This window comes from Tamandua tetradactyla, chromosome 1 (assembly GCF_023851605.1).
Source record: "Tamandua tetradactyla isolate mTamTet1 chromosome 1, mTamTet1.pri, whole genome shotgun sequence".
In the NCBI taxonomy this organism is placed as follows: Eukaryota; Metazoa; Chordata; class Mammalia; order Pilosa; family Myrmecophagidae; genus Tamandua; species Tamandua tetradactyla.
This window is the reverse complement of record NC_135327.1, coordinates 23,253,601-23,277,436: the sequence shown is the minus strand read 5'-3', so window position 1 is coordinate 23,277,436 and position 23,836 is coordinate 23,253,601. Positions and strand designations below refer to the sequence as shown.

At 37.6% G+C, this 23,836-nt stretch overlaps 1 protein-coding gene across 1 annotated transcript in view; it reads left to right on the top strand.

Annotated features, from left to right (window-relative positions):
- Positions 1-23,836, top strand: part of FKBP1A (FKBP prolyl isomerase 1A) — a 73,247-nt gene that overhangs the window by 34,018 nt on the left and 15,393 nt on the right. The gene's annotated exons all lie outside the window — the stretch shown is intronic.

Sequence of the window (23,836 nt, the reverse complement as noted above, 5' to 3'; positions counted from 1 at the left end):
AAAAAATTAATCATGCAAGGAAAATTGAAGATATGGCCCAGTCAAAGGAACCAACAATTCAAATGAGATACAGGAGTTGGAACAATTAATTCAGAATGTTCGAACAGACATGGAAAACCTTGTCAAAATCAAATCAGTGAATTGAGGGAGGATATAAAGAAGGCAAGGAATGAACAAAAAGAAGAAATCGAAAGTCTGAAAAAAACAAATCACAGATTTACAGGAATGAAAGGCACAGTAGAAGAGCTGTGGAAACCTACAATGTTAGATTTCAAGAGGCAGAAGATAGAATTAGTGAATTAGAGGGTGGGACATCTGAAATCCGACAAGCAAAAGGAAATATAGGGAAGAGAATAGAAAAATATGAGCAGGGACTCAGGGAATTGAATGACAACATAAAGCACATGAATATACTTGTGGGTATCCCAGAAGTAGAAGAGAAGGGAAAAGGAGGAGAAAAACTAATGGAAGGAATTATCACTGAAAATTTCCCAACTCTTTATGAAAGATGTAAAATTATAGATCCAAGAAGTGCAGTGTACCCCAAACAGAATCGATCCAAACAGACATACTCCAAGACACTTAGTAATCAGAATGTCAGATGTCAAAGAGAAAGAGAGAAACTTGAAAGCAGCAAGAGAAAAGCAATGCATCACATACAAGGGAAGCCCAATAAGACCAAGCACAGATTTCTCAGCAGAAACCATGGAGGTGAGAAGACAGTGGGATGATATATTTAAGATACTAAGAGAGAAAAACTGCCAACCAAGAATTCTATATCCAGCAAAGTTGTCCTTCAAAAGTGAGGGGGAAATTAAAACATTTTCAGTTAAAAAAATTACTGAGAGAATTTGTGACCAAGAGACCGGCTCTGCAAGAAATACTAAAGGGAGCACTAGAGACAGATAGGAAAAGACAGGAGAGAGAGGTGTGGAGAAGAGTGTAGAAATGAAGACTATCGGTAAAGGTAAAAAGAAGAAAAATTAGATCTGATGTATAAAATCCAAAAGGCAAAATGATAGAAGAAAGTACTGCCTGTACAACAATTACACTAAATGTTAATGGATTAAACTCCCCAATCAAAAGATATAGACTAGCCCAGAATGAATTAAAAAAACAGGATCCATCTGTATGCTGCCTACAGGAAGTGCATCTTAGACCCAAGGATAAACATAGGTTGAAAGTGAAAGGTTGGGAAAAGATATTTCATACACATAACAATCAGAAAAGAGCAGGAGTAGCTATACTAATATCCAACAAATTAGACTTCAAATGTAAAACAGTTAAAAGAGACAAAGAAGACACTATGTATTAATAAAAGGAACAATTCAGCAAGAAGTTGTAATCATAAATATTTATGCACTGGGCTAGAATGCTCCAAAATACATGAGGCAAACACTGAAAATGCTGGAAAGAGAAATAGACACATCTACCATAATAGATGTTGGAGACTTCAGTTCCCTACTCTCATCAGTGGACAGAACATCTAGCCAGAGGATCAGTAACAAAACAGAGTATTTGAATAATACAATAAATGAGCTAGACTTGACATTTATAGAACATTACACCCCACAACAGCAGGATACATCTTTTTCTCAAGTGCTCATGGATCATTCTCAAGGATAGACAATGCAAGTCTCAATAAATTTTGAAAGATTGAAATCATGCAAAACACTTTCTCAGATAATAAAGGAATGAAGTTGGAAATCAATAATAGGCAGACTGCCAGAAAATTCACAAATATATGGAGCCTGAACAACACACTCTTAAACAATCAGTTGGTCGAGGAAGAAATTACAAGAGAAATCAGTAAATATCTCAAGGCAAAAGAAAATGAAAACACAACATATCAAAATTTATGGGATGCAGCAGAGGCAGTGCTAAGAGGGAAATTTATTGCCCTAAATGCCTATATCAAAAAAGAAGAAAGCAAAAATTGAGGAATTAGCTGTCCACTTGGAAGAACTAGAGAAAGAACAGCAAACTAACCCCAGAGCAAGCAAAAGGAAAGAAATAATGAAGATTAGAGCAGAAGTAAATGAAATTGAGAACATGAAAACAATTGAGAAAATCAACAATACCAGAAGTTAATTCTATGAGAAATTCAGTAAGATTGATGGACCCTTAGCAAGGTTGATAAAAAGAAGAGAGAGGATGCAAATAAAGAAAGTCAGAAATGGAAGAGGAAACATAACCACTGACCCTGCAGAACTAGAGGAGGTAATGAGAGGATACTATGAACAACTTTATGCTAATAAACTAGACAATGTAGATGAAGTGGACAACTTCCTAGAAAGGCATGAACAACCAACATTGACTCGAGAAGAAATAGACGACCTCAACAAACCAATCACAAGTAAAGAAATTTAATTAGTCGTAAAGAAGCTCTCAAAAAAGAAAGTCCAGGACCAGGTGGCTTCACATGTGAATTCTACTGAACATTCAAGAAATAATTAGTACAAACCCTGCTCAAACTCTTCAAAAAAAAAAATTGAAGAGGAGGGAAGGCTAACCTTACTCATTCTACGAAGCCAACATCACCCTCATACCAAAGCCAAAGATATTACAAGAAAAGAAAACTATGGACCAATCTCTCTAATGAATATAGATGCAGAAATCCTCAACAAAACTCTTGCAAATCAAATCCAGCACCACATTAAAAGAGTTATACACCATGACCAAGTAAGATTCATCCCAGGTATGCAAGGATAATTCAACATAAGAAAATCAATTAATGTAATATACCATGTCAACAAATCAAACAAGAAAACCACATGATCATCTCAATTGATGCAGAAAAGGCATCTGAGGAAATTCAACAACCCTTCTTGTTGAAAACAATTCAAAGGATAGGAATAGAAGGGAACTTCTTCAACATGATAAAGGAAATATATGAAAAAACCCACAGCTAACATCATCCTCAATGGGGAGAAACTGAAAATTTTCCCCCTAAGATCAGAAACAAGGCAAAGATGTCCACTATCATCATTGTTATTCAACATTGTGTTGGAAGTTCTAGCCAGAGCAATTAGACAAGAAAAAGAAATACAAGGCACCAAAATTGGAAAGGAAGAAGTAAAACTCTCACTGTTTACAGATGATATGATACTATATGTCGAAAACCCCAAAAATCCACAGCAAAGCTATTAAAGCTAATAAATAAGTGCAGCAAAGTGGCAGGTTACAAGACCAACCCTCAAAAATCTCTAGTGTTTCTATACACTAGTAATGAACAATCTGAGGGGGAAATCAAGAAAAAAATTCCATTTAGAATTGCAACCAAAAGAATAAAATATTTAGGAATAAATTTAAGGATACAAAAGACCTATACAAAGAAAACTACAAGAAATTGTTAAAAGAAATCACAGAAGACCTAAATAAATGGAAAGGCATACCATGTTCATGGATTGGAAAACTAAATATAATTTTTTAATATTAATATATGTCAATATTATAATATGTAAATTCTACCTAAATTGATTTACAGATTCAATGCAATACCAATTAAAATCCCAAAAACTTACTTTTCAGAAATCCAAAAACCAATAACCAAATTTATCTGGAAGGGCAGGGTGCCCAAAATAGCTTAAAATATCTTGAGAAAAAAAAATGAAGTCGGAGGTCTCACACTACCTGATTTAAAGGCATATTATGAAACTACAATGGTCAAAACAGCATGGTACTGGCTTAAAGACAGATATACTGACCAATGGAATCGAATAGAGTGTTCAGATATAGACCCTCTCATCTATGGACAATTGGTCTTTGATTAGCCAACTCACCTTTGATAAGCCAGCTCACCTGGGACACAACAGTCTCTTCAATAAATGGTGCCTAGAGAACTGGATATCCACACGCAAAAGAATGAAAGAGGATCCATATCTCACACCCTATACAAAAATTAACTCAAAATAGAGCAAAGACCTAAACATTAGATCTAAGACCATAAAACTTTTAGAAGAAAATGTAGGGAAATAATTTCTAAATCTTATAATAGGAGGCGGTTTCCTAGATCTTACACCCAAAGGATGAGCATTGAAGAAATAAAGAAAGAAAGAAATAGGAACTCCTCAAAATAAAACACTTTTGTGCATCAAAGAACTTTGTCAAGAAAGTAAAAAGACAGCCTACATAATGGGAGACAATATTTGGAAATGATGTATCAGATAAAGGTCTAGTACCCAGAATATAGAGAGAGACTGTTCAACTCAACAACAAAAAGACCAACAACCCAATAACAAAATGAGCAAAAGACTTAAACAGACACTTCTCAGAAGAGGAAATACAAATGGCCAAAAGGCACATGTGAAGATGCTCAACTTCCCTGGCTATTAGGGAAATGCAAATCAAAACCACAATGAGATATCACCTCACACCCACCAGAATGGCCATTATCAATGAAACAGAAAATGACAAGTGCTGGAGAGGATGTGGAGAAAGAGGCACACTTATCCACTGTTGGTGGGAATGTCAAATGGTACAACTGCTGTGGAAGGCAGTTTGGCGGTTCCTCAGGAAGCTAAGTATCGAATTGGTATGTGATCCAGCAATACCATAGCTAGGTATCTACTCAGAGGATATGAGGGCAAGGACACAAATGGACATTTGCACACCAATGTTTATAGCAGCATTATTTACAATTGCCAAGAGATGGCAACAGCCCAAATGTCCATCAACAGATGAGTGGCTAAACAAGCTGTGGTATATACATACGATGGAATATTATGCAGCTGTAAGACAGAATAAGGTTATGAACTATGTAACAACATGGATGGACCTTAAGGACATTATGCTGAGTGAGAGTAGCCAGAAACAAAAGGACAAATACTTGTATGGTCTCACTGATGTGAACTAACATTAGTGAATGAAATGGTGAATTTCAGCCAAGAACAGAGATCATCAGGAAATAGAAATAAGGTAGATATTGGGTAATTGGAGCTGAAGGAATACAGATTGTGCAATAGGACTGATTATAAAAAGTCAGAAATGGATAGCACAATACTACCTAACTATAATACAATAATATTAACACACTGAATGAAGCTGAATGTGGGAATGATAAGAGGGAAGAGGGTTGAGGGCACAAATGAAATCAGAAGGAAAGATGGACGATAAAGACCGAGATGGCATAATCTAGGAATGTCTAGAGTGTACAATGATAGTGACAAATGTACAAATTAAAAAATATTTTTGCATGAGGAAGAACAAAGGAATGTCAATATTGCAGGATCCTGAAAATAGATGGTAATTCATATTTTAAAACTTTAACTCATGTTTAAGACTAAAGCAAAAAAATGTTTATTTGGTACAGAATTTATAATTTGTCTAGTGCTTTTCCTAATAACTTATGTGGACAGTTTAATTGAACGTCATAAGTACATGGAACCTTGAGTAGGGCATGAGATTTTGTAGGTTTGTCCAGAGTGATTTGAACAGTGAATAAAAAAGTATTTGCAAAGTCCCCTTGGGGGAAGGACGAGACGGGGGAAAATTCAACTTCTCCAAGTGGAGAATTCCTAATATTCTCTCAAGCAATGGGGACAACCAAAGCAATAGACCAAGCCCTCAATCTTGGGGTTTGTTCATATGAAACTTATCCCCACAAAGGATAGGTTAAGCCTACCCAGAATTAGGCCTAAGAGTCACCCCCTGAGAACTTCTTTTGTTACTCAGATGTAGCCTCTCTCAGTCAACACGACAAGCAAACTCACTGCCCTCCCCCTCTCTACAGGGGACATGACTCCCAGGGATGTAAATCTGGGATGCAACGTGGGACAGAAATCCTAGAATGAGCTGGGACTCAGAATTAAGGGATTGAGAAAACCTTCTAGACCAAAAGGGGGAAGAGAGGAATGAGACAAAATAAAATATCAATCGCTGAGAGATTTCAAACAGAGTCGAGAGGTTATCCTGGAGGTTATTCTTACGCATTATATAGATATCACCTTTTAAGTTAAGGTGTATTGGAGAGGCTGGAGGTAAGTGCCTGGAAATGTAAAGCAGTGTTCCAGTAGCCATGTTTTATTGAGGATGATTGCATAATGATATAGCTTTTGCAATGTGACTGTGTGATTGTGAAAACCTTGTGTCTGATGTTCCTTTTATCTATGGTACACTGTCAGATGAAAAAAACATACAGATTAAACATAAGTAAATAATAGGTGGAACAAATATTAAAATAAATTTAGGAGATTGCAATGCTAGTGATCAATGAAAGGGAGTGGAAAGGGATATAGAAAAAAAAGGGGAAACAATGGCTAAAATATATTGGGTAGATGAAAATACTAGCAGTCAGCAAAAGGGAGGGGTAAGGGGTATAGTATGTATGAGTTTTTTTCTTTTTTCTTTTTATTTCTTTTTCTGAATTGATACAAATATTCTAAGAAATTATCATGGTAATGAATATACAACTATGTGATGATATTGTGAGTTATTGATTATATATCAAGAATGGAATGATCATATGTAAAGAAGGTTTGTGTTTGTATGTTGTTGTGTTTAAAAATAAAAATAAAAAGTTAAAAACACCTTTTAGCCTGCATTTTTAAGTCTGAATGTAGAAGTTTATGGAAGAGAGCAGTCAGAGGCATCATGTATCCAATTTGTAAATATAACTAACAAGGTCAGATCACCCTTCAACTGATTTGACAATTGCTGTCACAAAGTGAATCTGCTGCCAGAGTGATAACTTTTTTCTACCTGGGCTATAAGTGCATGGATTGATGTATTAGTTAGGGTTCTCTAGATAAACAGAATCAACAGGGAACACTTGCAAATATAAAATCTATAAAAGTGTCTCATGTGACCACAGGAACGCAGAGTCCAAATCCACAGGGCAGGCTGTGAAACCAACGACTCCGATGGAGGGTCTGAATGAACTTCCTCAGGAGAGGCTCACCAGCCAAAGCAGGAATGGGGCCTGTCTCCTCTGAGTCCTCCTTAAAAGGCTTCCGGTGATTAGATTTAGCATCACTAATTGTAGAAGACACTCCCCTTTGGCTGATTACAAATGGAATCAGCTGTGGATGCAGCTGACATGATCATGACCTAATCCTATGAAATGTCATCATTGCAACAGACAGGCCAGTACTTGCCCAATCAGATAAACAGCTACCACAGCTTGGCCGAGTTGACACATGTCCCTAACCATGACAATTGGATAGAAGACAAACCTTAGGGAACTGGAGGGCATGGATGGTGGTGCTGTTTACTGAGGTACTCAGCTAAGCACAAGCCATCAGGCTGGAGGGATGGCAGTAGATGGCAGGGCTGCAATCAGTGGTTCTTCTTTCATGAGACAAAGAATGTGTCTGTAGATTCTATGAGTTTGCAGTAGAGATAGATCAAAAGATGATTTAGTTTGCTAGCTGCCAAAATGCAACATACCAGCAATGGAATGCCTTTTAAAAAGGGGAACTTAATAAGTTACAAGTTTACAGTTCTAAGGCCATGAAAATGTCCCAATTAAAGCAAGTTTTTAGAAAGGTCCAATCTAAGGCATCCAGGGAAAGATACCTTGGTTCAAGAAGGCCAATGACATTCAGGGCTTCTCTCTCGGCTGAAAGGGCACATGGAGAAGTCTGCTAGCTTTCTCTTCTAGCTTCTCGTTTCATGAAGTTCCCAAGAAGGCGTTTCCCTTCTTCATCTCCAAAAGTCTCAGGCTAGTCAACTCTGCTTCATGGTTCTGCGGTGTTCTGAAGCTTTCTCCAAAATACTTGTTTTATAGGATTCCAGTAAACTAATCAAGACCCATGTACGAGCCTATAGTAGTGATAGGGATTAGAAGAAACCATTGTTCCCACAAGACTGATTAGGATTAGAACATGGCTTTTCTAGGGTACACAAATCTTTTCAAACCAGCACAGAAGAAAATATGTTTGCTCTTCTGCTTCTCCCGCACAGCAGAAGTTTATTCCCTTCCCATACCCATGTTACAAACTCATAGCACCAAGGATATAAACAACTAAAATTCCCTGGCAAGGAAATGTCTTGTTTTTCATGTACTTTGATCTAAATATATGATTAATAAGTATATAACAAAGCAGACCATTTCAGGTAAATCCAGGAAGAAAGAAATCCTTTGTGGAATCTTGTGGTCTAACCATACCTTGAAAGCGATATTAAGTGAAGCATCAGAGTTTTCTTCCCTTGGATTGAGGAGCAGTAGCTTTGAAAGCAGAAACTCAGCAATGTTGGTGGTAGGAGTAACTGGTTCTTGGAGTCTGTCAGACAAGAGTTGAAGATGGTGACAAAATTAAAGCATGGGTCAAAAAAAAAAAACAGTTCACTACAAAATATCAGATAAATGTGAAAGAAAATAGTGAAAGAATTGAGGGACAAAAAGAGGACTTACCAAAAAATCACAAAATGGCAGTAGAAAGTCCCGTGTTACCAGGACTTGACTTTAAGTGTAAATGGATTAAACTCCCATTGAAAAGGCAGAGGTTGGCAGAATGGAGTTTGAAAAAGCATGATCCAATTGTATCTATTTACAGGAAACTGTAAATAGAAAAACTATTTACAGGAAACTGTAAATAGAAAAACTATTTACAGGAAATGCAAAGACACCAGTAGGTTGAAAGTGAAAGAATGAGGGGAAAATCCATGTAAATAATAACCAAATGAGAACTGGGTAGCTCTACTAATATCAGATAAAATAAACTTTAAGTCAAAAACTATTATAAGGGACAAAGAAGGACACTATATACTGATGTAGGGGTCAATTCAACAAGGAGATATAATAGTTATATGTGCATCTAACAGCAGATTCCCAAAATATATGAAGCAAATATTGACAGATTTTAGAAGAGAAACAGACAGTTCTACATTAATAGTAGGAGACCTTGATACATCACTTTCGATAATACTACATCTAGACAGAAAATCAATAAGGAAATATTGAAAACCTAATGAGTCTATATAGAACACTTAACCCAACAATAGTAGAATACACATTCTTCTCTAGTGTACCTGGATCATTCTCTGGGCTAGACCATATATTAGGGAACCAAAACAGACTCAGTAATTTTAAAAATATTGAAATCATACAGTGAAATGTGTCATCTCTGACCACAGTGGAGTGAAGCTACTATCCAATAACAGAGAACTGGAAAATTCACAAATATGTGGAAATTAAACAACACATTCTTAACCAGTGGGACAAAAAAGAAATCATAAGGGAAATTACAAAATACCTTGTGATGAGTGAAACCAAAAACACAACCTACTAAAACTTATAGTATGCAGCAAAAGCAGTGCTGAGAGGAAAATTTATAGCTCTGAATGCTTACACTGAAAAGCAGAAAGATTTTGGCTTAGTAACCTACTTCCACACCTGGAGGATCTAGGGGTAAAAAGCAAACCAAACCTGAGGCAAGCACAAAGAAGGACATAAAGATTGTAGCAGAAATAAATGAAATACGGAATAAAAAAGCAATAGAATTAACAAAACCAAAAGTTGGTTTCTTTGAAGAGATCAATAATACCAACACACCTTCAGCTAGACTGACAAAGAAAAAGAAACGGTGCAAATAACTGAAACCGGAAAGGAAAACAGGAAGAACGTTACTGATGACCCCGCAGAGATAAACAGGAACATAAACGGATACTATGAACAATTGTATGCCAACAAATTAGATAACCTCGATGCAATGTATAAGTTCCTAGAGCGCACAAACTACCCACACTGATTCAAGAAGATCTCAACAGACCAATAATCCCAAAGAGATTGACTCAGAAATCAATGAAGAAGATCCCAGGACCAAATGGCTTCACTAGTGAATTTTACCAAACATTCAAAGAAAAAGTAATACCAACCCTGCTCAAACTCTTCTAAGAAATTGAAGAATAGGGGACACTCCCTAATGCATTGTATAGGCCAGCATCACCCTATACCAAGGCCAGATACGGATACCATATGAAAAGAAAATTATAGACCAATATCCCTTATGAATATAGATGTAAAAAATCCTCAACAAAATGCTAGCAAACTGAATCCAATACTATAGAAAAATAATTATACACTATGATCAAGTGGAATTTATCCCTAATATGCAAGGGTGGTTCAATCTAAGAAATCAATTAATGTAATATACATTAACAGAACGATGGAAAAAAAAACATGAGCATCTCAATTGATGCAGAAAAGATATTTGACAAAATCCAGCAATCCTTGATAAAAAAACACTTTGAAAAATAGGAATAGAAGGAACTTTCTTCAACTTGATAAAGGACATATATGAAAAATCCACTGTTGACATTCTCAGTGGTGAAAGACAAAAAATTTTCCCTCTAAGCTCTGGAACTAAACAAATGTTGGAACCTGGCTCCACCGTTACCTTTTCTGTGCTTCAGATTCTTACACCATCAAATGGGATAATAATGGGGTCTACCTTATAGGGTAGATGCTGAGAGGATTACATGAGTTGTTACATGTAAATCTCTTAAACAGCATCTGGCTTACAGTAAGTGTATAATAAATGTTAGCTATTACTTATCAAGCAACTACTGCTTATAGCCTCAGTCATAAAAATTTCTCCATTAATCCAACCATAGAGTGAGAAAGGTGTCATCATACTCATTCTACCAAAGAGGAGATATACCTGATATTCAAAGAGGTTAACGTTTGTGTCTGAAGTTTCATCTTTGTAAATGGGAGGGTCATGGCACTAAATAGATAGGTGGACACTGGATCAGAAATTAGGCCATCTGCTTTTAATTCAGTCTATGCCATGGATTCTGTATACCTTGAAGTGATGGCTATGGCTTCTTTACTACATGCACCGAATGCTTCTGTAAAGTAGGTACCAAGGAGTAGAACTGCTGGATGGTTGGATGCATCCATTTGTTCAGTATAACAGAGCTGAGCTGTTTTCTGTAACACTTGATATGCCCACCCTCAATATCTGATACCGTTGTTTTCCATTAACCTCTCTAACACTTGATATTATGCAACCTTATCAATTTCTGCCAATTTGGTAGTAGAAAATTGTATCTTACTGTTGTTTAAACTGGCATTTCCTTAGGGAAGTTGAGCAGAAGCCATCTTCCTCCTTGAGGTCATATCCCTGACCACATTGAGCACATGATCAGTGCTGGATCAGTCAGAGCACCCTCCTTTAGCTCCAATGATTGGGCCAGAGGGCAGACATGGGATCAAACAAGACTAACTAGACTCCTGCCTGGCTTCCCTGGTGGTCGTTAAATGGCTACAGCAGCTCTAGGCATCACATCAAGATAGAACACCACCCAGAGGTGGAAAAGGGGGCAGCTCTTCTTTGTATCTCTGTTTTTAAAAATCAGGAAATATTCTCTCTACACCTCCTTCCCCAGGAAACTCCTCCTTTCATTGGCCAGGCTTATATCACATGCTCTTAAACCAGTTACAAACAAGATGGTGGGACCACCATGATTGCCTTATACTGATCAGGACCCTCCCCTTAGGCCTAGGAATAGAGCTAGACTTCCTTTAAATACTGGCCATATGGAAGAGATGGACACATTCTATCAGGAAAGGGAGGGAGCCCTGGAAAAAGATGTTGGCTAACCAACAGAGTCGCTGCATCTTTAAAAAAGAGAAGTGTTGTCACACAAAGAACTTCCTCATGACCTTGGATAGTAAAGACTACAGAATTTTGAAGGACAACCCAAAACGAAATACTAAAGCTTGATAAGAAACTATTACGTTAAAACCAAAACAAGGGTATGGAGAAAAGGTATCCAAGGACCCCCCATGTCATCCATTGCATTGACCCTCTTTTTTTCACGGTTTTTGTTATAATAGTCTTGTGATACTAGTAAGGGCATTTTTCCTAGCTCATATCATTACTGGAGTATATTGTTCTGTATAGGTTCTTTATTTCTTTTTATCCATTCATTTTCATATTTTGGCAGTTCATCTCGAAAGATGGCCCCCAACAATTCCTCTCCTCCCTATATACACAGGTCAGTCCTCACATTGAGATGTGGAGCTTATTTCTCACTACCTTTGAATATTGACTAGCCTTGTGACTGGAGCTGTTCAATAAAATGTAACAGAAGTGATGCTCTGAGACTTCTGAGTCCAGATCTTAATAAGTGGCTTGTACTTTTGCTTCTTCGAACACTCCTTGGAACCCAACCACCGCACAGTAAAGAAGACCAAGTATCCATGAGGAGAGGCCCAAAGTGAGCAAAAGAGAAGCCAACCAGCTGAAAGCCCCAGCTAGCTTCTGGACACAGTACCAACTGCCAGCCATCTGAGTGAGGTCATTTTAGAACTTCTAACTGTCCCAACATCCCAGTTGACATCCTATAAGTCAGAACTTCCCAACCAACCCACAGAATCTAAAGAAGAATATATAGCTATTGTTTTAAGCCACTAAATTTTGGGGTTGTTTGTTTTGCAGAAATAGACAACCAAAGCACATAAACTGTTCTTTTGTCTTTGGTAATCCATTGTTACAGATGAAAAGTCTGTTGAAGGTCTAATTGTTGTAACTTTGTAGATTGTCTTTTCTCTTTGGTAACATTGAAGATTTTTTCTTTATCCTTAGTATTCTGCATTTTACCACAGAGTTCCTGGTTGTGGAGCCCTGGAGATTTTTATATTTGATTTGTTTTCCTTCCTTGTATTCTCTGACACATTTAAATCTCACTACTGATGTCTTTCAAGAGTTCTAAAGTTCACCATTATCCCTTTGAATACTCTCTCTACCATTCTTTCTCTACTCTCATTCTCAATTCCTTTGAGCTTTGTTGAAATGTCATTATCATATATATAGCTTTATTTATTTATTTATTTATTTATTTATTTATTTATTTATTTTTGCATGGGCAGGCACTGGGAATTGAACCCGGGTCTCCAGCATGGCAGGCAAGAACTCTGCCTGCTGAGCTATGTGGCCTGCCCAGTTTTATTTATTTTTAAAATAGTTAATATGTTCCTATAGTTCAAAGTCAAAGGATACCTGGAGAAAATTCTTCCTCTTATCCCTTTCCCTTTCTACTCATTTCTTTCACCGAGAGGCAAGTAGTTTACCAGTTGCACATACACATGTATGCATGTATGTGTGCATATGTATATATATGTATCATGAAATCTAAGTGTATATAGATACTATCATTTATTTAACTGAACTCTTGTTGATGGACATTTAAATTGTTCCCAATCTCTTGCAGTTACAAATAGGATAAGTCCTCGTGTGTGTGTGTGTGTGTGTGTGTGTGTGTGTGTGTGTGTATTGCTTTTAACATGTATGAGTGCTTCTATAAGGTAAATGCCTCAAAATGAAATTTCTGGGTCAAGAATATGTGCACTTGTAATTTGATAACTGTTAACAAATTATCTTCTATAAAGATTCCAGTTTATATTCCTTTGTATTCAATGTCCTCATCTCATTCATATTTCTCTTTAATTCTGTTTGTTCTATGAGAGTTGCTTAGTTCTAACTTTTAATTTGTTAACCCTCTCTTCTACTCTTTAATCAACATATTCAGTTTTTTTTTCAAAGACTACATACTTGCTTTCCAAGATTTTAAATTGGTTGTTTTTCACATTGGCCTGTGCTTATTTCACTTACTCTTGTTTTTATTTCATGTATACTCATTCATTTTTTTTATTTCTTTGAAGACTTTAAATACAGCTACTTTGAAGTACTTTTCAGGTTTTTTATTGTCACGGTTACCTCAAGGGTTAATTCTGCTGTTTTGTTGGAATGTTTGACTGACTTTCATAGACTTAGACTTCATCCTGGCCTTTATAATTTTTGTTTGTGAATTAATCTTTGACAGTAGTGTTTTCCCCACATTGTCCTCCCTTTGTATCATTTCCTGGTTGACTTGGTCCCAGCCCTGGAGGTAGATGACGATGGTCTAAGTGTTATAGAGGACTCTTTCCTAATAGATTCTGCTGCTCGACTTCTGTCCTTCCTTCACATGGTTGATTCTGCTTCTTTCTCTGGCCTGAGCCAAATGGATCATTTGATCATACCCTATTTTGGAAAGGAAGTAGGAAAATGACACTCTCACACACTTTAGAACAAGCAACATGGTCTGAGTATTTGGTTCATATGAGGGATATATTTGGCTTCTAGATCTTTGTGTGTATTAGTGAACAATTGCTATGTATCAGATCACCTCAAAATTGAATAGCTTGAAACAGCGATAATCCTTTATCATATCTCATAGTTTCTGTAGATCAGGGACCTGGGGACAGCTTGCCTGGACAGTTCTGGCCCAAGTTGCAGTCAGATGTCAGTGAGGGCATTAGTCATCTGAAAGCTTGACTGGAGCCAGAGGATCTGCTTCCAAAGTGACTCATATGCATCATTGGCAGATTGATGCTAGATGTTGATGGATACTTCAGTTCCTCTCCACTTGGGCCTCTGTACAGGCTGCCAGGGTATCCTCACAACATGGCAGTTGGTTTCCCTCCAAGCAAGTGATTGAGGACACCATGATGGAAGCTGCAGTGCCTTTTATGACCTAGCCTTGGAAGTCACACACTGTCATTTTACCAGTAACAGATAAGCTCTGCTTCATATAGGAAGGGTCTACATGAGCACATGGAAACCAGGAGGAGAAGATAATTGGGGGGCATCTTGGAGGGGAGATCCTACAGTGCCCAAAGTTTACAGGCAGACCCAACACAGAGGACTTCTAGTTCTGTCCTGCTAACAACTGTGGGACTTTTCTCTCTTTCTGGTCAATGGAAATGTTGAGAATGATTAGATTATCATGATGTGCCAGGGGTGGGGGGGGGTGTCAGTTTTTTTCTACCACAATTACATCTTTGAAATAAAAGTAAGTTTCAGCATGTACTAATCTCTGTTCTTAACTATTTCTCTTTTATAAGTCTACTTTCTTTATTGTAAAAAACTATAGCTTTATAGTAAAATAGAGAAGTATAGAAGAATCTAAAATCTTATCGTTCTAAAATTAACTAGTTGTAATAATTTATTATTGTATTTTCACTGTGTTTTTAAACAATTTTTTATTTTTAAAATTGTGCAGTTAATACATGTTCATTCTGGAAAAATTGTTAAATAGAGTTTTAAAAGAAGTATAAAATAACCAGCATTTGTAATTCTTCACTCAGATATCCTGTGGTTTTTTTTTTTTTTCTTGTTTTTTTTTCCTATGTGCACACATAAACTGTGTATACATACATGCTCAAATTTTTAAAAAATGGATTTTATGCTGTTCATATGACTGCCTGCCTGGGTTATTAAATCTGTCTTTGCAGGGTCATCTAAATGACTGTATCATATTCCGTTTCATGCATGTGACATTCTTTAGTCAACCATTCACTATTTTTAGCCACTTAGAACTTTCTAGATTTTTCTATTACAAGCATTGCTGCAGTGAACCTCCTTGTGGAGTCCTTTGTGTACATCACAGTTATCTCATAGAGCCAAATTCTAGATGTAGAGTTATTGGTCCAGGGCATAAACATTTTCTGACTTTTGATGCATTTTATCACAGTTCTGCTCCAGCAAGTCTGCCCTGCTACGCAGTTGTGTGGAGCTTAGCCCACGCAGCTGAACCATGGTAGTATCCCACCCAGCAGTGATGAGAGTGCTTATTTTCCTGCATCTTCACTGTGCTGGTTTGAAACTGTTGTACCCCAGAAAAGCCATGTTCTTTAATCTTAATTCAATATTGTTGGGTGAGATCTTTTTCATTAAGTTATTTCCATGGAAATGTGATCCACTCAGTTGTGGGTAGGACCTTTTGATTAGGTGGTTTCCATGGAGATAAGTCTCCACCCATTCAGGGTGGGGTCATTTACTGGAGCCCTTTAAGAGAGAACCGTTTTGGAAAAAGCTTCAGAGCTGACACAGGCAGAGATATTTGGAGATGCAGAAAGAAAATGCCCTCAGGGAATCCATTTTGAAACAAGCCAGGAGAGAAAGCTAGCAGACATCACCATGTGTCCTCCTAGCTGACAGAAAAACCCTGAATGTCATCAGCCCTTTCTTGAGCCAAGGTATCTTTCTCTGGATGCCTCAGTTTGGACATTTTTATGGCCTTAGATCTGTAAACTTGTGACTTAATAAATTCCCTTTGTAAAAACCAACTGATTTCTGATACATTGCATTTCTAGCAGCATTATCAAACCAGTACACCACCCAAATAGATCTTTGCCATTTGATGAGTGAACAAATTATTTCTTTGTGCCTATTTCTTTATGCATATTTTTGGCATACTATAATTGTAGTTCAAGTCATTAACAAGGAAACATCTGTTGAGGTCTTTTCTATCATGGAACTTGATTTCTGGCATAGGCATTGTGTATGTGTTTGCATGTCCTTTCCTCCAGACCAGCTCACTTTTGTCTGAACACGGACATAGATCTCACCCCTGCTGGGATCCTCTGTGTGGTGTGGGCAGACAAAACCTGCCTGTCCATCCCCAAGTGTTGGTAGGCTCTGAATACCTCCCAGTCTTCACCAGTAGCTCCACAAGAGATGGGGTTCAGACCTTTGCTGTCATGTTTGATGGGTATGAGGAAGTCCCCATGGAAATGTGGGACCCAGGAGTCAGGCATGGTGAGCCTGAGAAAACAGCTGATGCCAAAGATAAAGACAAAATCTGAAAGCCATGAGGTGTCTCACCTACAAGGGTTCCTCAAAAAGGTTGTGTTGATTTCTCATCAGAAATTAATGATGCAAGAAGGCAGTTGGATGGCATATTTGAGGTGCTGAAAGCAAAAAAGTGCAAACTAAGAATTCTACATCTGGCGAAACTGCCATTCAAAAATGAGGCATTCCCAGATAAACCAAAACTGAAGGAGTTTGTCACCCCTGGACCAGTTAAAATGCTAAAAGGAGTTCTGCAGGTTGTAAAAAAAGGACACTTGACACCTGACTGAAACCACATGATGAAATAAAATCTCCAGTAAAGATATGGACATAGGTAAATATAAATATTAGTACTATTGTATTTTTCATTTGTAACTCCACTTTTGACTTCTTTTTTACTTTTTACTTTTATGGGATCTAAAAAGCAAATACACAAAATATAATGGTAAGTCAATGGTTTTGTACTCACAATGTGCAAACATGTAATTTGTGAAAAGAACTATATTAAAGGTGGGAGGATGAACGAATATAGAAATATAGTTTATGTGTGCTATATTAGTTGGCAAGCTGCCACAATGCAATATACCCAGAAATGGAACAGCTTTTAAAAAGGGAATTTAATAAGTTACAAGTTTACTGTTTTAAGCCTATAAAAATGTCCAAACTAAGGCATCCAGGAAAAGATATCTTAATTCAAGGAAGGTCAATGGATCTAGAACAACTGTCAGCTGGAAGGTCACATGGCTGGCATCTGCTGATCTCTTGCCCCTGGGCTCTGTTGCTTTCAGCCTCTGTTCCTGTGAGGATTCCTTACTTTGCTTCTCCAGGGCTGGCTTTCATCTCTGGGCTTCCCTTGGCTCTCTCCAGGTTCTGGCTTGCTTAGCATCTCATGGTGATGTCTGCTGGGCTTCAAGAATCTCCAGACATCCATGTCTCTGTACTCCATGTGGGAGCATGTGTGTCAACTGTTCTCTGAAGTTTCTGTCAGCTCTGGCTCTCTCTCCAAAATGTTTCCTCTTTTAAAGGAGTCCAGTAAACTAATCAAGACCCACTTGGAATGGGTGTGGTCACTTCTCTATTTAATCAAATGGTCACACCCACAATTGGGCATGTCACATCCCCTTGAGATAATCTAATCACGTTTCCACCTCCATTACTGAATCAAGATTAAAAGAAAGAGCTGCCCCCACAAGATTGGATCAGGATTAAAACATAGCTTTTCTGGGAATATATAATAGCTTCAAACTGGCATATGTGCTATTAAAATTGTTAAAGTAATGAAAGGGAAGTTTAAGGGGTATGATATGTATAGGTTCTTTTTTTTCCTTTTTATTTCTTTTTCTGGAGTGATGCAGATGTTCTTAAAAAATGATCATGGTGATGAATACACATGATCCATTTATTGTACACCATGTACGGAGTATATGCACATGAGGATTTGTCAACAGAAATATCTTTTTAAAAAGTATCAGTAGCATCAACATAAATTAAAAAGTATATGTAAATTCAAAAAAAATTAAGTTGGTATTAAAGTACATGAGATTATTATAGATTTAGGATGTTAAATTTTGTGCCATGGAAACCACAAAGAAAATATCAGAGAATATGAAACTCATAGAGACAGGAAGTAAAATACAGGTTACTGGGAGGAGGGAAAATGGGGAGTTAAAGCCAACTGAGTATAGGGTTTCTCTTTGGGATGAAGGGAAAGTTATAGCAATGGATGGAGGTGAATGCATTGCAATATTGTAAATGTGATTAACCCCACTGAATGATATGCTTGGGAAGGGTTGGGATGGGAAGATTTATAGTATATATATGTTTCCAGTATTAAAACAGAAAGAAAAATAGAGTTCTGGGAAGATGGCAGAATAGAATGGTCGAGTTCAACCCTGCTCCAAGGAACAGCTAGAGAAGGTATGGGAAGGTGACTGAGACTGCGATTCCAAAGTGTGAGTGTCCTAGGAGAATCTTCTGCATCAAATAGGGCAGCCCTGGTTGCAAAAGCTGAGGAGCTGAGAAGCAGAGAACTGGAGACCATCCAACTGGTGCAAATAACCTAACACGGAAGCCCAGAGTCCTCGGGAGTGCACAGAAGGGAAGACAGGGAGTAGGATGTAAGCCAAGCCGCATAACTTGAATGCGCTACCATCAGCAGCACAGCCCTGTGGCCCATGATTCACCCCACACCCTGAATCACCTGCTTCCCCTCCCTGCACTCCAAGCACCCCATCCCGCCACCCCCACCATGTAATCCCCAGCTCAACCCACCTCTCCTGTACAAGAGCACTCTTGCCCTGCTCTTTTGGAGCCCTATGTCCCAGTCCCTACCCCCTGCAGGCACTCTCCAGTGCATAAAGGCTGCAGGCACTTACCTCCATACCCAGGCTACACCCACCCCCAGCCCATACAGTCATGAAGCCCCACCCAACCCTACCTGAGCTCTGTGCCCATGTACATCAGTTTATGGTACTCCCAGATACACGCATGCACACAGCCCTGTCATGGCTCCCAGCTCTGGGAAAGTGCTGACCTGCACATCTGAGCCACATATACCCCCAGCCCATGCATGCACAACACCAACCCACTGCCCTAGCTCTGCACATATGCACAAAGGCCCCCATGCCCTAGACCAGTGCATACCAGGGCCCCAACCCCTAGACCCGTGCACCTGCACAGCCACCTCCTCCCCCACTGTTGGGCACCCACACTCACAGGCACTAGCTTAGCATCCTCAACCTGTGCCTATACCTGCATTGCAGCACATCACTGTTGTACCCCACCCTACACCCTGCATCCTGATCCATCCTGCAAATACAAGGCTTTAGACTACTGAAGGAAATCAACTTCCAAAGTAAACCAATCAAGAAATTTACATGCCACAAAGACAGCAGATGATCACTAAACATATCATGATGCAGACAGATATAACCCAGACTAATGATCAAATTAAAACACCAGAGGAGATGCAGACATTGGAACAACTTATCAAAGATGTTCATGTAACTCTACTAAATAAAACCAATGGGATGGGGCAGTGCACTGGTGGCTCAGTGACAGAATTCTCGCCTGCTGTGCTGGAGACCTGGGTTTGATTCCCAGTGCCTGCCCATGCCAAAAAAGAAAAGAAAAAAATCAGTGGATGACTAATGACATAAAGGGGATCAAGAAGACACTAGAAAAGCATGAAGAGGAATTTGAAAGGATAACTAGAAAAATAGCAGATATCACAGAGGTTAAAGATGCAGGAGACCAAATAAAAAACATACTAGAGACACACAACAGCACATTTGAAGAGGCAGAAGAAAGAATAAGCAAACTAGAGAACAGGACAGCTGATTTTGAACACTCAAAACAGCAAATGGCAAAAAAGATGGAAAAATTTGAATTAGATCTCAAGGAAATAACAAAGTGCACAAATATAAGAATCATTAGTGTCCCAGAAGAAAAAGAGAAAAGGTCTAGGAAGACTAATTGAGGATATAATGGGGGGAAACTTCTCAAACCTTATAAAGGATGTAAATATGCAAGTTAGAGAAGCTCAATGAACTCCAAATTGAATAAATCCAAATAAGCCTTCCCCAAGACACAAACTACCCAGTCTGTCAAATGTTGGAGAGAAATAAAAAATCTTGAAAACAACAAGAGAAAAACAATTTGTGTACAAGGGAAACCACATAAAACTCAGTTCAGACTACTCAACTGGCACTATGGAGGCAAGAAGGCAGTGGTATGATATATTTAAGATCCTGAAAGAGAAAGACTTCCAGCCAAAAATTCTGTACCCAGACAAATTGTACTTCAAAACTGAGGGGGAGATAAGCATTTCACAAACAAATCCAGAAACAATTTGTCAACAAGAGACTGGCCCTACAAAAAATACTAAAGTGAGTTCTGCCAGTTGAAAAAAAAAAAAAAGACAGGAGAGGGACGTCTGGAGAAGGGCACAGAATTAAACAGTACCAGTAAGAGTAACCTAAAGGATAAAAAGAGAAAAAGGAAAAAGAATATATAGATCTGACAAATAAAATCCAAAAGATAAGATGGGGGATTCAAGAAATGCCTTTTATGATGAATATGCAACTATGTGATGATATTGTGATTTACTGATTATATATGTAAACGGAATGATCGGACATTAAGAATGTTTGCGTTTCTTTGTTGTTATATATATTTTTTAATTTAAAAATTAACAAAAAAAGAAAAAATGCCTTTTCAGTAATAATTTTGAATGTTAACAGACTAAATTTACCAATTAAAAGATACAGATTAGCAGAATGGATTAAGAAATATAATACAGCTATATGCTGCTTACAAGAGACTCATCTTAGGCACAAGGATACAAATAGACTGAAAGTGAAAGGATGGAAAAAGGTGTTCCACACAAGTTGTAACCAAAAGAAAGCAGGAGTATCTATACTATTATCAGACAAAATAGACTTTAAATGTAAGAGACAAAGAAGGACACTATATATTAATAAAAGGGACAATCCACCAAGAAGAAATAATAATCACAAATGTTTATGCTCCCAATCAAGGAGCTCCAAAGCACATGAGACAGACATTGGCAAAACTGAAGGAAGTGATAGATGTTTCAACTATAATAGTAGGAGACTTCAATACACCAGTTTTCTCTATAGATAGAACAGCCAGTCAGAAGATCAACAAGGAAATAGAGAAGTTAAACAAAGTGAAAATGAATTAGACCTAACAGACATATATAGGTTATTACATCCCAAAACACCAGGATATACATTCTTCTTTAGTGCTCATGGAACATTCTACAGGATAGATCATATGCTGGGGCACAAAACAGATCTTTATAAATTTTAAAACACTGAAATTATTCAAAACACTTTCTCTGATCACAAATGAAGTTGGATATCAATAACCACCAAAGGACATGAGCATTCACAAATATATGGAGATTAAATAACACACTCATAAACAACCAGTGGGTCAAAGAAGAAATTGCTAGAGAAATCAGTAGCTATCTGGAGATGAATGAAAATGAGAATACAACATATCAGAACTTGTGCTGAGAGGGAAATGTATTGCCTTAAGTGCGTATATTAAAAAAAAAGAAACAGCAAAAATCAAGGACTTAAGTGCTCACCTGGAGAAACTTGAAAAAGAACAGCAAACTAACCCCAAAGCAAACAGAAGAAGAGAAATAACAAAGATTAAAGCAGAGTTAAATGAATATGAGAACAAAAGAACAATAGAATCAATGAAACCAAAAGTTGATTCTTTGACAAAGTCAATAAAATTGATGGGCCACGAGCAAGACTGACAAAGAAAAAATGAGAGAGGATGCAAATAAAATCAGAAATGAGAGTGAGTGTGTTATCACAGACCCTGAAGAAATAAAAGAAATCATAAGAGGATACTATGAACAACTATATACCAACAAACTAGAGAACTTACATGAAATGGACAAATTCCTGGAAACACACAAACAAGCTACACTGACTCAGGAAGATAGAAGATCTCAACAAACCAGTCGCAAGTAAAGAGATTCAATCAGTCATCAAAAATCTTCCTACAAAGAAAAGCCCAGGGCCAGATGGCTTCATGGGGGAAATTGATCAAACATTCCTGAAAGAACTAATACCAGTCTTGCTCAAACTTTTCCAAAAATTTGAGGAAAAGAGAACTCTACCTAACTAATTTTATGAAGCTAGTATCATTTTAATACCAAAACCGGGTAAAGATGCTATAAGAAAAGGAAACTACATGTTAATCTCCCTAAGGAACATTGATGCAAAATTCTCCACAAAATACTAGCAAATCGAATCTGACAACACATTAAAAGAATTAAACACCATGACTGTGCTGGTTTGAAAGGAAGCATGCCCCCTAAGAAAAGCCATGTTTTAATATAAATCCCATTTCATAAAGGTGGAATAATCTCTATTCAATACTGTATGTTTGAAACTGTAATGAGATCATCTCCCTGGTTGATGTGATTTAGTCAAGAATGGTTGTTAAACTGGATTAGGGGATGACATGTCTCCACCCATTTGAGTGGGTCAGGATTAGTTTCTGAGGTCCTATAAAAGAGGAAACATTTTGGAGAGAGGGATTCAGAGAGAGCAGAGAATGCTTCAGCACCACGAAGTAGACAGTCCACCAGCCAGCGACCTTTGGAGATGAAGAAGGAAAACGCCTCCCAGGGAGCTTCATGAAATAGGAAGCCAGGAGACAAAGCTAGCAAATGACACCGTATTCTCCATGTGCCCTTCCAGCTGAGAGAGAAGCCCTGACTGTGTTCGCCATGTGCCATCTCACTTGAGAGAGAGACCCTGAACTTCATCAGCCTTCTTGAACCAAGGTATCTTTCCCTGGATGCCTTTGATAGGACATTTCTATAGACTTGTTTTAATTAGGACATTTTCTCGGCCTTAGAACTGTAAACTTGCAACTCATTAAATTCTCCCTTTTAAAAGCCATTCCATTTCTGGTATATTGCATTCCAGCAGCTAGCAAACTAGAACAATGACCAAGTAGGGTTTATACCGGGAATGCAAGAATGGTTCAACACAATATCAATTAATATAATACAGCACATTAGCAAATTGAAAGGAAAAAGTCACATCATCATCTCAATTGATGCTGAAAAATCATTCGATAATATTCAACATCCTTTTCTGATAAAAATACTCAAAAGGAAGGAATCAACAGTAACTTCCTCAATATGATAATGAGCATATATGAAAAACTGATAGTCAGCATTATACTCAATGGAGAGAGACTGAAAACTTCCCCACTAAGATCAGGAATAAGACAAGGATGCCGTATCACCACTATTATTTGACATTGTACTAGAATTTCTAGCTAGAGCAATCAGGCAGGACAAAGAAATAAAAGGCATCCAAATTGGAAAGGAAGAAGTAAAGCTTTCATTATTTGCAGATAACATGATACTATACTTGGAAAATCCTGAGAAATCTACAACAAAGTTTCTTGAGCTAATAAAGTCAGCAAGGTGGTGGGATATAAAATTAATGTGCAAAATCAGTAGTGTTTCTATACACAAGCAATGACCTAACAAAGAGGAGTCAGTTAAGGAAAAAAATCCATTCAAAATAGAACTTAAAGAATCAAGTATTTAGGAATGAAATTAACTAGGGACATAAAGAACTTGTACACAGAAAACTACAAAACATTGATAAAAAAAGAAGAAAATCTAGATAGACTGAAAGACATTCCCTTTCATAGATAGGATGGTTAAAGATAGCTAAGATGTCATTTCTCCCCAAATTGATCTACAG